This window comes from Schistocerca piceifrons, chromosome 4 (assembly GCF_021461385.2).
Source record: "Schistocerca piceifrons isolate TAMUIC-IGC-003096 chromosome 4, iqSchPice1.1, whole genome shotgun sequence".
Lineage (NCBI taxonomy): Eukaryota > Metazoa > Arthropoda > Insecta > Orthoptera > Acrididae > Schistocerca > Schistocerca piceifrons.
This window is the reverse complement of record NC_060141.1, coordinates 156,850,966-156,863,530: the sequence shown is the minus strand read 5'-3', so window position 1 is coordinate 156,863,530 and position 12,565 is coordinate 156,850,966.

Sequence of the window (12,565 nt, the reverse complement as noted above, 5' to 3'; positions counted from 1 at the left end):
CACATCGAAGACTCATACGATATAATTCACTGTAAGATGAGACACCTATAAAGTGTATTTAATTTCTGGACTCCAAGAACGGCGTTCTTCACATACATAACACCTGTTTGTGGGTTTAAGGTTGCGTTTTGAGGCTCAGGCAATATCGCAATGACTATCGTGGGCTTGTTGCCGGCAGTGTGTCGTTAGTTCAGTGGGGTAAAAAAAAAAAAAAAAAAAAAAAATGGTTCCCTTGTGTGCTGCGATGCTTGGGCTATATGAGATTGCAGTTCCAATCTCGATGAAAGCTGCTGAGTACAACTTTTCAATTTTAATTAATGGAGTTGCAAACTGCTAGTAAAAATTCCTTATACGAAATCTGAACAATGCCTTTACACATCAATCTTCGTGCAATTTCAACTTAGTAAATTATGTTAATATCATGGATGTCTGCTTTCCGAATGCCAAGATGCTTCACTGTAAAATGGTTCCTGAAAAGATTCAAATTGACTGTCAACGATACGAATTTGAGCTTTGTTCGTCATATATCACTTCCGATCAACGTTAAATAGTTCATGAAACCACAGAGCATGCGTTGCAAGGTATTCACACAATTTATCACATAGACTTACCATAAGGAATGAAACAAGACTGTAATACACTTTACACCACAGACGCTCACTCTGGCTTGACGAAAACATCCGAATATTGGCCAAAAGTTGCACAAATAATTGACTTTGAAAGGAAAAGAAACGAGGTATGAAGCAGTTATTAATTGATCGAATGTAATGACGTGGTTTAATTTCGTCCCAGTCTATAAACTTAATTTCGGGCCATACTCCGCTCTCACCGATTAATGTAATATAATACCCGTTTACTAATCACAGCGTCCGTCTCCGTTCTTTTGAGTGTGAATGGAAATCGTAGAAATTATCTGTGGAGCAACATTTACTAATAAAGCGTTTTAAATCATCAGAAGCGATGAGCGGTAGCAGGCGCTTTCGATAAAGAACGGGGGAGTGCAACGCCGCAGCTGTGGCCACGGCCACTGCCGGTAGCCAGCAAGTGGATCCCGGAGCTTTGCCGATTACGGCGTCCAGAGGAGGACAGTCTGCAGGAAATCTGCCGCAAAATGGTTACTGGACAAAATTTTGATATCGGTGTGTCAGAAAGCGAAATAGATTGAATCTGCGCTACTATTACATTCACGTGTTCAGTATTCAGGCAGAAGAGGCTATAAAAATATTTTATGCCAGCTGCTCTCGATCCACTGACATTAGGAACAGAAACAACGCACGCTACCGCTAGACCACAGGTGCAATCAGCCTATAGTTTCTCCATCATGGGACAAGTTTTCCTGCAGGAAGTGCCGCAGTCTACAGTGTTGCCAGATTGTGCAGCTTACCGGACTTAGAGAAATAGCGAGGTGGCCAGTTTTATTGTCCCATGTCGCGATCGGCGCGGACTTAGCCTCTGAAGCGGCCGGCCGCCGGTCAAGTTTTATGTCAAAGAGTGTACGTGACTGTTTAAATATAATGAATTGATGTGCTGAAAAGTAATGCCTCCGAAATTTTTTACGTGAAAACTCTTAACGCTCTTTAAGTAGAACAAACCGTACTAACTTTCTGCTCCTTTATTCTGTGTGTCTAAATATTTGCAGCCCTCTGCCGCTAGAGGGCTCCGAATTGTAGATAGTAACACGGCGGCGTGTAACGCAACTGTGTGGGTCCGTGAGAAACACAGTGGTGTAATCGAGTTTCGAATGTGAAGAAATCATACCAACATGGACCATCCCTCCCTTCAGCATGACAATGCCACACCTCACCCGAGTGCTGCGACGCCTACCACAATCGAACGCCTTGGATTCACTGTCCATCCTACATACAGTCCCGACTTGGCCTATCCGATTTTCATGTGTTTCCAAAGCTATCTTCGACGACTTCACTGTGATATTAGTGAACCGATGCAAGGAGAGGTGAGGTTGTGGCTCCGTCAACAAACATCCTCGTTGGGAGAAATATGTTCGTCACCAGGGTGACATTTGTTTCATTTAAAAAGCTTTACGATAAAAAATTAGGAGTCATTACTTTTCAGCACATTATCACAGTAATTACAGAAGTAAGGGCATCCTTCGTCGCGCTGCAAGAAACTGTGGGTAGTCCACCTCTCTATTTCTCGTCCATTGATCCTTTATTTCCGATTGCCGGATTTGTGAACTTCTTTACTCATCTTCATATTCAACATATTGTTCTTGTCTCTCTTTCTCTCCTTACTATTTTTATTTTATTTGCTGTATTACTTATTAATTTATTTAGATTATTAATTTAGATAGCAAACTACAAAATCCTACGATTTCCTCACAACGGCACCTGAGAACCGATAAAACTACTCACACAAAGCTGAAGTTGTGCCTCCGTCAACAAATTCAGATATTCCAACAGTGGCGGTGTTAAAAAACTGGTACCTCATTGGGTGAAATGTGTTTGTTACCAGGGGGACTTTGCTAAGAAGTAAATATGCAGACAAGAAGAATAAAGATGTAGAACGTTAGTAAAATTTGTTTTACTTAAAATGCTTTAAGAGTTATCACGAAAAAATTTGGAGGCATTAATTTTCAGCAAGCCCTCGTGTTAATCACATTTCTATCTTCCCTGTTAATCACATTTTCCTAAGATTCTTCCCATGAATCTCAGTCTGGAAACTGCTATTTTGTGGCCATTCCACACCATACAGTCACTCCTAGATATTTTATAGCACTTGCTGTATCCCGTGGTTTCTCACCAACAGTGTAATCGAACGGTGCTGGACCTCTTCGCCTATTTATGCGAAATACCATACATTTATTATACCATACATTTATTTATTATCAGGGTCTATGGCCAGTCTCTGCACCAACCTTTGCAGCTCTTCTTGCATTTTTTTTACAAAGTTCTGGTTAGTTAGTTACATGTTCGATGTATCATTTGATCGATCCTTTTATCGAAATAACGTGGAATGAGTCAATTTACCCTGTGTCTGGCTCAGACAAAAATTAATAGCAGCAAACCTTAGAAAGAGAGACGTTCAGTGTCAACATCTGGGGAAACCGATGTGGCCACTGGGGGCAGCGACAGAGTCAGGACCCACCGTGGCCCAGGGTTTGCATAGAAATTTTCAGGAGTGCACAACCAGACGCCGAGGGTTATCCAGCCGGTGGCCTGAGGAGGGTATACAGACGAGAAAGGGCTGTTGCCCTTGGTGATGCTAGAGGACACTGTGGCCAAAGGTAGTGCCACTAGATTGAAGAGCCTGGAGAGGTAACCAAGAAGGGGCAGCATAGGGTGTGAAGCACTGGAAGGCACCATCTGAAAACAGTGCTAAAGCATGAGGGGAATTGCGCTTCTGGAAGCAAGGATAGCTGGAAGATAGGAGAAGTACGAGAGATCCCACTGAATGGTGCTTAAGAGACCCAATAAATATGGATAGTATGCTGGCATTACCAGAGATGGTTGGAACTGTAGCATGTGGGTCCTGTGGAGAGGAAAGGAGTGGCAGAGGGTCAGCAGTGATGGGACTTGTGTCAATTACTTCTGTGTCGATGGCCCCAGCAGAAGTGTGTCCAGCTGACATGTGGCTTTCTGAAGTGTGGTTGTCTGGGATGTGGCTGTCTGAGGTGAGGCCAGCTGAGGTGGGGCCATCCAAGATTGGGTAACCTGAGATGTGGCAGCTGAGGTGGGACTGGCTGCGGCTTGGCTGGCTTTGGTTGAACCAACTGAGTGGGCTGCAGTAGAGCCAGTATCACTGGTAACACTCTTGATCACTGCAGGGCAGCAGGGATGCTGGTGCCGGCAGCACTAGTGGCAAAGGTCGAAATGCCAGTGGTTTTGTACCTGAGGAACACATTTTTTCGTGGTAAGTTCCTATGGGACGAAACTGATTGGTCCCTAGGCTTATACATTACTTAATCTAACTTGAACTAACTTATGCTAATGACAACACACACACACCCATGCCCGAGGGAGAACTCGAACCTCTGATGGGGTTAGCTGAGAGAACCATGGCAAGGCGCCCTAGACCACGCGACTACCTCATGCAACACAGACATGTTGGAGGCATACGTTGCTGGGGGCAGAAGTGCTGGTGGTGGAACTGCTGGTGGCAGATGTGCAGATGGCAGATGCGAAACTGGCAGATGAGGCAGAGGAAGACATGCCAATGTAGTGATAAGAATTAAGGAGCAGCAGGGAGTTGAGGAGTGGTGTATAAGTCGATGTAGGTTGTGCAGTGTGCAACTGAACATGAACAATTGGAGAAACGGGAGGAAGGCGAATGAATATTGTGACTTCATGGAAGTGTCTCAAAATAGTGAGTGTATACGGAAGCATGGAGGTTTGTCGACTAGGAAGGTGCGTAGAATGGGAAGTGTCGTAATAGATGTAGAGTAGTAAATGAATAAAGAACAGCTCCAGAGCAGGTAAGGCAAAACTCTCGTTGCCTAGCATCATTGTGAATTGAAGTTTCTCTGAACTATCATTCCAGCCGTCTGAGGAAGGCTGGCCATGGTTCCAGTTTTTCATTGAATTTCTGCGGTAACAGTGGTTGCATTACTGAAGCCAGGGTGAACACAGTACACAAGAGGATTATCTTCTGTAACAGACGCTAGTCTTATTATAACCTCTGTTTGCAAAGCAGAAGGTGCAGGGCTATAGCACCATACTGAAAAGGGATGGTGGGCATTGCGAACCCACATATATATGGCAGAAAGGATCAGCAGCAATGCTAAGCAGTGCATAAATATGAAAGGCTACTCTGGGCAACCACGAAAGTCTGTCAGTCTGGAAGTTAGTCACCGTCTGGATGTAATCCCTACGTCAATTATTCTGGTCGCCATTGTACTGAGATGAGGACATAGACCTTCGATACTTGGTGCTGCACACTGTGACTATAATTTGCAAACATTGATCCTCAGTTCCATTGTGGTTGGGACGAGGATGCTGACTCTCTGATCCTTGGTGATGTAAACTGTAACTAAACTTCGCAAACATCCTGCCACCATCACCACTGTGGTGTTTAATTCAAGGACAAGAACATGCGACTGATGATGTGCACCAGTAGCAAGCAGCAATGGTTTGTTTGTTAAGTTTAACGAATAGAATACGAGAACGCAGTTTCTTGGTACATGAGTAGTCCTTCTTGGATCAGGTAGAACAGTCAGCCTCTGATGTTCCACTAGAATGTTTTCACATAGGCGAAGCCCATGAGGCCCCAGTCAGCAGTGAGCAGTAGGTTGGTCGAGGATAGATGAAGTCTTGGGGGCTGTGGTTGGCGCTGAGTGAAATGTTGCCCAAGGATGGCTGAAGTCGAAGTCTGTGGTGGCCTTGGTTGGCGGTGAGGGATAGAATGAACTGGCTGCACAGTGGTGGGGCGGCGAACTAAATACCAATACGGTTGACAAAGTCAGGCTCATCACTCCAGGGGGACGTGACTCGCAGAAGTTAGGTAGTGTCGTGATTGCAGCGCTGTTTGCAGTGATGCTTATGCCAGTGGTGGGGAGGCTGGTACCACACGGTACAGTAGCGGTGGCTGTAAGTTCGAATGAGAACAAAGCAGCGTACTTGTGTTGATGTCGAATTGTTTTTGTTCTTCTCCAGGGGGAGAATTGGTAGCATTAGTGGACTGGACTGTTGGTAACCCGCAGTACACAACTGTGTAATTGTTGAATTTGTCACAGGTGGTAGACTGGTGATGGCATCTCCAGTTTCTTGAACAGGTCTGCGCGGTACGTTTACACCACATGTAAACAAGACTTAATCTTGGCTTGATGAGTCACGGTTTACTCGTAACATGCACCCGTCAGCACCGCAAACCCAATGAACAGAATCAAAGTGCCTATTGTCTTTAATTATGTTGCACGGGAGGATTCACTCTTACACTTCTCTCAGTATCTGCCATTTCAGCGTCCGTGTGATGATTTAAATGACTTTTCCTACTATGACGAGATCTTTTGCCTCCGCGACAAATGTTTGCAAGTCGGCTACGATTTATCACATTCGTTTGTACAACCACGCTCCGTTTGCAGATCGGTCTGCATTGCTTCCTCGTTGTCTCTTGTGGTCCAGGAGGAAAGATGCTAAGGAGAGCATCGCGCTGGCCGGAAGAGGGAGCAAACGGGCGTGAAGCGGGCGTATCTCCGCCGCGGGCAGTGAGTGGGCTGGCGGACGCCGATACGACATCCGCCGCGAAAGGACGGGAAGCAAATTAGTGTATGAAAGGAAGCAGCGCCGCGCTCGTTATGGCGTTATTTTTCCGGCTTCCCGAGCCGTTTTTGCCGGCAGCCGGGCCCGGTATAAATATCGGTCCGCGGCGGCGGCGCGCACAATAGGCGTAATTCCATTGTTCTTGGTCGGGCCGATTTCGCTTGGGCGGCGACCTGATTGACGCTGGCTGGCGTGAGCCCAGCGCCGGCCAGGCGCGGCTGTCAGTCAGCGGGGCCCAGCCGGAAGCCGAGAGCTTCACGCGATGCCCCGCCGCTTTGTCTGCTCTGGCCGCGCCCCCCTACTCCGTCCCCGCCGTCCTACCAGCCTACTGTGCCATCCTGGAGGAGCGTCTGCCGGCCACTTTGCCGGACGATGTGGCCGAGCGGTTCTAGGCGCTTCAGTCTGAAACCGCGCGACCGCTACGGTCGCATGTTCGAATCCTGCCTCGGGCATGGATGTGCCTCTGAGCACTATGGGACTTAACATCTATGGTCATCAGTCCCCTAGAACCTAGAACTACTTCAGCCTAACTAACCTAAGGACATCACACAACACCCAGTCATCACGAGGCAGAGCAAATCCCTGACCCCGCCGGGAATCGAACCCGGGAACCCGGGCGTGGGAAGCGAGAACACTACCGCACGACCACGAGCTGCGGACGGTATGGATGTGTGTGATGTCCTTAGGTTGGTTAGGTTTAAGTAGTTCTAAGTTCTAGGGGACTGATGACCTCAAATGTTAAGTCTCTTAGTGGTCAGAGCCATTTGAACCATTTTTTGCTGGCCACTTCGCTTCTCCTCTTCTGCTAGTTTCCCAATCAGCTCAGTCCTGACTCCGCGATCTACAGGCTGGGCCAGAAGCCACCATGGGGAACTCAAGTAACTTAACATACGCTACAGTCATTTCAAAAGTCTTGCACAGTGCGCACGCGTGGCCGTTATAATGGCGCGATGAAGATGAATTTCATTTCAGTAGCGAGCGACAGTCTAGGCGTGACGGTCGCATGTATGTTTGCTGCTTCGTGTGGCTGTGTGTGAGTAATTCAGTTTTAAACAGACTCAGATCGGGTTACTCATAGTGGCCAGTGTTCCTACATCAAAACCGAATCCCAAAGAGGGAGGAACCGACGTATACAATGCTTTGAGAGAGGTGCGTGGGAATAGCGTAGTTGATCGTGGCACAGATCACGATGATCTACTTGTTTCCGTGAAGGTCAGGTAAGCACTGAGGACAACCCAACAAGTGGAAGGCCAGCAAATACAACAGACTGCACCTCTTACGTTATTGTCGTAAGACGCCAAGATAATGCCACCATATATGAATAATTTTGATTATTCATATTTCATGTTTACTTTATATCGGATCGAATTTTTAGGTGGGTTGAAAAAATGGCTCTGAGCACTATGGGACTTAACATCTGAGGTCATCAGTCCCCTAGAACTTAGAACTACTTAATCCTAACTAACCTAAGGAGATCACATACATCCATGTCCGAGGCAGGATTCGTACCTGCGACCGTAACGGTCGCGCGGTTCCAGACTGAAGCGCCTAGAACCGCTCGGTCACTTCGGCCGGCTTTTAGGTGGGGTTATCGAGTTATTAAATCATTACTGGTTGATATTGGGTAGCCTCATGCTAAAATTTTTGTAGATATGCATGGTGTGAGGATAATTTCACTCGTATTCGGGAGGTCGACGGTTCAAACCTGCGTCCATTCAACCAGATTTAGATTTTCCGTGATTTCTCTAAATCGCTCCAGGCAAGTGCCGGCCGTTGTGGCAGAGCGGTTCTAGGCGCTTCGGTCCGGAACCGCGCTGCTGCTACAGTCGCAGGTCCGAATCCTGCCTCGGGCATGGATGTGCGCGATGTCCTTAGGTTAGTTAGGCTGAAGTAGATCTAAGTTCTAGGGGACTGATGACCTCAGCTGTTAAAGTCCCGTCCGCAGCTCGTGGTCGTGCGGTAGCGTTCTCGCTTCCCACGCCCGGGTTCCCGGGTTCGATTCCCGGCGGGGTCTGGGATTTTCTCTGCCTCGTGATGTCTGGGTGTTGTGTGATGTCCTTAGGTTAGTTAGGTTTAAGTAGTTCTAAGTTCTAGGGGACTGATGACCATAGATGTTAAGTCCCATAGTGCTCAGAGCCATTTGAACCATTTGAGCTCCAGGAAAGTGCTGGAATAATACCTTTCATAGGGCACGGCCGATTCCCTTCCCCACCCATCCTGGACACAATCCGAGCTTGTACCCTGTCTCTAATACCCTCGACGTCGACAGGACGTTAAACCTAGTCTTCCTTCCTTCTTTCGGATAATTTCACACTGGCGCTGACAGCAAGAGAACGAGAGCCTTGTGCTCTTCGGAAACAACATGAACTGAGAACTGGAGGCGGGGCAGGCAGCTTTTTGTGGCTGTGAAAAGAATAGGACAGTGGGATCATTCATATCTAGGACTGTCGTTTTGTTCAAAGGCCAGTGGAACGGGCCGACTGTGCCATTGCTAAGAAAGAGTCGGTGGCGAGACGAAGCTGAAAGCTTAAGATTGCAGAGATAGCAGCTTACAAAAGTCACCACCAGCCTTTTTAGAACATAGGTATGTGCGAGAAATGCCTGCCGCAGATGCAAGCAGATGGACGCAGACGTTCGCACGCCAGACGCCAAGGCATATTCCCGCCACAAGGCTGTGAAACGAATCCGACTGGCTGAGTTATAATCGGAGGGGGAGTTACATTTCCTTCTAGAAGTTTCTACCGAACTAAGAACTAAAGGCGGTTGGGTGACATCCTTATGTCTCGTAGACTGGGACGTAATCAATTCACATTGGGCGTAGTTAAAAAAAGGATCAAATGGCTCTAAGCACTATGGGACTTAACATCTGAGGTCGTCAGTCCCCTAGAACTTAGAACTACTTAAACCTAACTAACCTAAGGACATCACACACATCCATGCCCGAGGCAGGATTCGAACCTGCAACCGCAGCAGCAGCGCGGTTGCGGACTGAAGCGCCTTGAAGCGCTCGGTCACAGCGGCTGGCAATGGGCATAGTGATTGGCTGCATGGAGAGCGAACGCTAACGTCAAGGTTTGCTTTAAAATGGGCACGGCGCGGGGGGAAGACTCTGTGGCGGGTGTCGACAGGACACACATTGTGGGATAGCGTTTTGAGACATTGCTCGCAAGGCGCCAGTGAAAAGTTTCAGTATTAGATTTGGTAAAGTGCTGATATCGCCACCAGGAACGGCATCATTCCTTTCTCTGTCAGCAGAGAAAGCTCTTTGTGGAACTAATGCCTTGCAGAGTGCTTCTTTACGACCACACACTTGAGTCAAGTCTCTCCTCTGGCTTATGAGAAAGCAGAACTCTTTTCCGGCATTGTACTGAAGCAGAATTTACAGCTACGGAACCACTTCGAGTGGATGATGGCCGGCACCACTGCGCAGATCGGGGCTCTAGAACTGCCCTTCAGCACTGAAATGGGTTACAAACGCACCATGGCTCGGCAGATAGGGAATCTTTAACAGCAAATGTGGTAAGTTCCATTAGTTTGATCACAGAGTTCTTTACCATCAGTGCCAGTCAAGGTTGAGGCTTTCTTAACTTTGAAAACAATCAGTATAAACATTTAGTGCTACAGTCGGATAAACGGGGACACTACTTCAATTCAAGTCGCTGATGCTTTGCCAGTCTCATTAATGAACGGGATTTAACGTTCTAGGTCAATACTTGTTCAGTTTGCACATTTTTCTTTGAGTGTTGTTTTTACAATGAATGTATTTTCAGTACCCAGTTGCTCTACTTTTCCTAAGATGAGACTCCAAATACTAATCCTGATTAAGTTAGTGTACAGTGTTAGCACAACTTGGGAAATTTATTCACATTTTATTCTCGGTTGCAGGTTGTCTATGGCAGGGCTAATTAATTGGTCTTTTTTTAAGCATGACGACTCCACTGCGCACATAGCATTGGCGAGAGAGGATCGATGAAAAATATGTGAGTAATTTGAATATGAGGCCAGAATGTCTGTCATTTTACTTTACAGAATTATAGTTACAAAGTTACAAATGAGAAAAATTGCTGCCAGATGGGTTCCGCATTATCTGAGTGAAGACCAGAAAGCAGGTCTCAAAAGAGTCTCGGAAGACTGGCTTTAACGTTATCAAACAGAAGGAGAACAGTTTATGATAAGGACTGTTGCATTTGATAAAATCTGAATACGAAATTTTGAGGCACAACTGAAGTTTCAGTCGTCACAATAGAAATGTTCCGACCCTCCACTCCAGAAATGTTTCCGCCGCCAACAATCTAAAATGAAACTGATGATGATATTAACGTATGACATGAATGGAGCCACAGCTACAAACAGAGTGCCCCAGGGGATGTCTGTAACCGGCACGTACAACAAGCAGATCCTGCAAGAGTTTTGTGCCCGAAAACTTGCAGCTGGTGTCCTCATTTTACACGATAATGATGGACCGTGTGTTGCCCTACCAGTGAGAGAGACGCTCGATAAATATGGATTTGAAATACTTTCCCACCCACCGTAAGGTCCTGATATGAGGCCACCAGACTTTGATTTGTTCCCCAAATTGAAGGAACCGCTCCTTGGAAAACTTTTTGATACAACTGCTGAAGCTCGCAGTGAGTTGACACAAGCAGTCAGACAGCTCAACAACAAAGGTGCCCTATCCGGAAACAGAAGTTGCCAAAACGCTGGTAAACTGCCATAAGCAAGAATGGCGATTATATTAAAGGCCTGTAAAGGTATTTTGTAAAATAAGTTATTTTTGTCAGTTCTGTGCTATGGTGTGAGGAAATTTGGAAATTACCCTCGTACTTTCACCATTACAGGTATCTGGAAATGTACACTAGACTGAAAATAACGGTTCTAGGCGCTCAGTCCGGAACCGCGCGACTGCTACGGTCGCAGGTTCGAATCCTGCCTCGGGCATGGATGTGTGTGATGCCCTTAGGTTAGTTAGGTTTAAGTAGTTCTAAGTTCTAGGGGACTGATGACCACAGATGTTAAGTCCCATAGTGCTCAGAGCCATTTTGAAAATAACGTTCCCTCCCTGTAGTACGTCCGTTCAAAAATAGCTCTAAGCACTATGGGACTTAACATCTCAGGTCATCAGTCCCCTAGACTTAGAACTACTTAAACCTAACTAACCTAAGGACATCACACACATCATGCCCGAGGCAGGATTCGAACCTGCGACCGTAGCAGTCGCGTGGTTCCAGACTGTAGCGCCCAGAACCGCTCCCCACAGCGGCCGGCAGTACGTCAGTCTTCTGCTAGAATTCACTCAAACTACAACAATGGAGGAGTCACTCCATGAAAATAAGGCATGTGATCGTCTTATTTGGCTTGTGGTTCTGGTGTATTCTGTGTTATACCTTTTGCTTTTCTACCAAGATGACACAGTTGTAAGAATTTGTGCTCTAATGGCGGATACAAGCAGTTTCACAATTGCAGTACGTCTTCACTTCAAGGTGCTGGTGCATGAAAGAAACGAACGGGTAACACACATGTTGAAATTAGGGAAAACTTTTTTAATCGCTTCAAGAAAGTAGCTCCACCGGAGGCCTTTGCAATTGGGTCTGTGAAGGATGCACCAGTGAAAGACCGAAGTAATACGACAACGATAACGGAGCAATGGAACACTTAAATATATCATTGCCTCGTTCACTAGCAAAATCGACAGGAAGCTGTCGGCGGAGATGAAGATTCTCAGAACTTCCAGACGTCGCTGGATGAAAGAAGAAGCTTACTGTTCGTTTCGACCCGACAATTTCAATGAATTAAGTGATCATGGCATGAATACGCGACGTGATTCGTGCGAACAGTTACCTGCAGCTTTTCCAGCATCAGCAGCTCTCCGTAAGGATGTGATGACAGATGAATGTGCTGTGTATCTTAGCTCCCGGTCTCGAAATGGTTCAAATGGCACTGAGCGCTATGGGATTTAACATCAGAGGTCATCAGTCCCCTAGAACTTAGAACGACTTAAACCTAACTAACCTAAGGACATCACACACATCCATGCCCGAGGCAAGATTCGAACCTGCGACCGTAGCGGTCGCGCGGTTCCAGACTACAGCGCCGAGAACCGCTCGGCCACCCCGGCCGGCCCGGTCTCGAAATGTTTATATCAGAGAGAAAGACAACCATGAGAATCATCACTTCCGAAATACTGCAACGGGAAAGCAGACGCAATGGCAGCTATTCCAACTGTGTGCCGAGAATGTTGGTCAGCATACGGAGAGAGAGAGAGAGTTTTAATTACGTAATAAATATGTAAGAACATTCGTTTTTGTCTTATTTGTGTTACTATTGCACATAGCTTAAAACACAATTTCTGC